This window comes from Otolemur garnettii, unplaced genomic scaffold, assembly GCF_000181295.1.
Source record: "Otolemur garnettii isolate 467f Iridium unplaced genomic scaffold, OtoGar3 scaffold00015, whole genome shotgun sequence".
Taxonomy (NCBI): domain Eukaryota; kingdom Metazoa; phylum Chordata; class Mammalia; order Primates; family Galagidae; genus Otolemur; species Otolemur garnettii.
Window position 1 is genome coordinate 13,878,854 of NW_003852410.1, and position 3,521 is coordinate 13,882,374.

The 3,521-nt window shown below is 42.7% G+C and overlaps 1 non-coding gene across 1 annotated transcript; it reads left to right on the top strand.

Moving 5' to 3' along the window:
- Positions 1-203: 203 nt before the first annotated feature.
- Positions 204-310, top strand: LOC111723791. Its single transcript, XR_002772259.1, has one exon. It is a non-coding gene; the product is annotated as a U6 spliceosomal RNA (small nuclear RNA).
- Positions 311-3,521: the final 3,211 nt, after the last annotated feature.

The window sequence follows — 3,521 nt, forward strand, 5'->3', positions numbered from 1 at the left end:
CTTAAGCCCAAGAGTTGGAGGTTGCTGTGAGCTGTGACACCATGACACTCTACCAAGGGTGACATAGTAAGACTCTGTCTCAAAAAAGAAAAAAAAATAAATATAATTTCCCACTTTCCCACTTAGAGATTTAGTATACCTACTAGTGTACTAATGTTCTGATCTATCTTACAGAAAAAAAAAAAAAAAAGATTAATCTTTACGTGCTTGCTTGGGCTGCACATATTCTAAAATTGGAAGGATCCAGAAAAGATTAGCATGCCCCCTCTGCAAAGATGACACACAAATTTATAAAGCTTTCAATATTTAAAATAAACAAATAGATAAATTTTACTTAACCCACAGCAACCCATAAGTATTTGGTCTCATAAATCTTTTTACTCAATAAGTTCCTTAAGATGCTACAGAACCAGCACACACTATGGAGAACAGAATTTGAATACTTACACAGAACGCCTACAATTCAATAAAAGACAACCCAATTAAAAAATGGGCAAAGGATTTGAATACATAGACATTTCTCCAACGAAGATATACAGATGTCCTATAAGCAAATGAAAGGATGCTCACTAGTCCTTAGGAAGGGAAGTGTAAATCAAAACCACAATGCCCTACCACTTATCATGCATCCGGAAGGCTGTTATCAAAAACAGAAAGTCACAAGTAGGGGAAAACTGAATCTCTCTGCTTTGTGGTGAAAATGTAAATTCACAGATCTATCGCAGGAAATGCTACGGTAGTTTCTAAAAAGAATTCCACTGCTGGGCACATACCCGAAAAGTAGAGACTCAAACATGTATTTGTACACCAGTATTCATGCCAGCCAAAAGGTTGAAGCAATTCAAATGACCACTGACAGAAGAATAGATAAACAAAATCTGTACATGTGTGTATATATGTATGTACACACAGTCACACACATACGGTGAAATGCCATTCAGCCTTAAAAAGGAAGGAAATTGTGACACACACCACAACAGAGACAGACCTTGCAGACACTGTGTTATGTGAAATGAGCCGGGCACAAAAAGACATATACTGTATGATTCCCCTTCTATGAGGTACCCAGAGCAGTCAAAATCATAGAGCAGAAGGGTGGTTGCCTGCCAGGGCTGAGGGGAGAGGGAATGGGGAGTTGCTATTTAGTGCCTAGACAGTTTCAGGTTTGCAAGATGAAAGCGTTCCAGAGATTGGTTGCAATGTGAATATACTCAAAACTACAGAACTATACACTTAGAAATGATAATGATAGTAGATTTTATGTCACAGGTATTTCACAATTAAAAAATAACTGAGATCAGAGAACATCTGAGACCCTGGAAATCGGAAGCCTAGGCAAACATTTGATTACATTTGAGTTCTGGTTGATTTGTTTCTCTCAATTTATCCACCCATTTTCCATAGATCCTGCCACATCTTACCTTTTGTTGCCGTGTTTCTCAGCCCAGCTCCTTAAAATCACCTGGGAGGCCAGTTTGGATGGATTGCTTGAGCTCAGAAGTTCAAGGCCAGCTTGAGCAAGAGAGAGACGCCATCTCTACTAAAAACAGAGAAACTAGCCAGGCACTATGGTAGGCACCTATAGTCCAGCTACTTGGGAGGCTGAGGCAAGAGGTCGCTTGAGCCCGAGAGTTTGAGGTTGCTATTAGCTGTAACTCTATGACACTCAACCCTGGGTGACAGAGTGAGACTCTGCCTCCAAAACAGAAAAACCCTCTTGGGAAGAAGTCTGGTGGAGTAGTTCATGCCTATAATCCCAATACTTTAGGAGGCTTTAGAAGGGAAAAGATTGCTTGAGGCACTCTGGAGCCCATCTCCATAAAAAAAGTTTTTATTAAAAAGTAGCTGGATGTGGTGGTACGTGCTTGTAGTCCTAGGTATTTGGAAGGCTGAGGCAGGAAGATCCCTTGAGCCCAGGAGTTGGGAGGTTACAGTGAGTCATGATCAAGCCATAGTACTCTGCCTGGGTGACGTAATAGCATGACATAGCAAGACACTGTCCAGAAAAAAACCCATCTGGGAAGAGTTTTAGAGGATTGCGGGGACGGGGGGGCCCCGGAAGGTTTTTTTTTTTTTGAGACAGAGTCTCACTACATCGCCCTCGGTAGAGTGCGGTGGAGTCACAGGTCACAGCAACCTCAAACTCTTGGGCTTTAAGCGATTCCCTTGCCTCAGCCTCCTGAGTAGCTGGGACTACAGGCACCCACCACAATGCCCCACTATTTTGTTGTTGTTGCAGTTGTCATTGTCGTTTAGCAGGCCTGGGCTGGGTTTAAACCCACCAGCCTCAGTGTATGTGGCAGGCGCTCTACCCACTGAGCTATGGGCACCACCAATGGGGAAGGTATTTTTTAACGCTATTTCTCCAACTCAAAAATTTTTTATTTCATTAGTCTGGCATTGGGCAGAAAGTTTTCTTCAAAGATCCCTAGGTAATACATAGCCAGGATGAACACCACCCTCGTCACTTAACGAGGCTAGCCCAGCACCAAACTTTGTGCTATGCTATCCTCGTTCTTGCATTTTCTCCCTTAGGCTCCTAATAGCCTAAGAGGATCCTCAATTTCACTGGTAAGGAACTCAGGGCTCAGAAGGGTTGTAGTTGCCCATGTCAGCTTGGCAAGTAAATCAGAAACACAGAATTTGAGCTGAGTTTAATTATTAATCCAGTGTTCTTTCCCTGAAATTGCTGGATTGGCATCTTAACGCTCCTCAGCACAGTGATATCCAGCAGGGAAGGATGTCACTCAGGAATCTCTCTAAGAAGCCTCTTGGCCCATAGGAGAAGACAGTTTAAGTATGGAAGGTTATACAAATCTTGTTCTTTATAACAAGCCAACATTTGCTACTTAATGTTAACATATGACCAAGATCGGGTGCTTATGCTCAATGTACTTTAAATCTAATCATTTTGTCCAAAAAAGGAAGATGTAAATTTGCCCATGCATAACTATTAAAATGGAGAAATGAGGTAGACAGAAAATCTCTTGAAAATTGTTATGAACAAAAGCTGGCCGGGCATGGTGGCTCACGCCTGTAGTCCTACCACATTGAGAGGTGAAGGCGAACATGTCTCTTGAGCTCAGAAATTCATGACCAGCCTGAGCAACAGCAAGGCAGCAAGACCCCATCTCTATTAAAAATAGAAAAATTAGGCTCAGCACCTATGGCTCAAGTAGTTAAGGCGCCAGCCACATATACCTGAACTGGCAGGTTCAAAACTAGCCTGGGCCCGCCAAACAACAATGACGGCTGCAACCAAAAAATAGCCAGGCGTTGTGGCGGGCACCTGTAGTCCCAGCTACTTGGGAGGCGGAGACAGGAGGATTGCTTGAGCCCAGGAGTTTAAGGTTGCTGTGAGCTGGGCTGATACCACTATACTACAGCCTGAGAAATAGAGTGAGACTGTCTAAAAAAAAAAAAAAAAGAAAAAGAAAGAAAGAAAAAGGAAAAGTCCCAGTTCACCTAAGAGTCCATCTCTGCTTAGCTACTACAAGAATGGACCAACTGGCTCGGCGCCT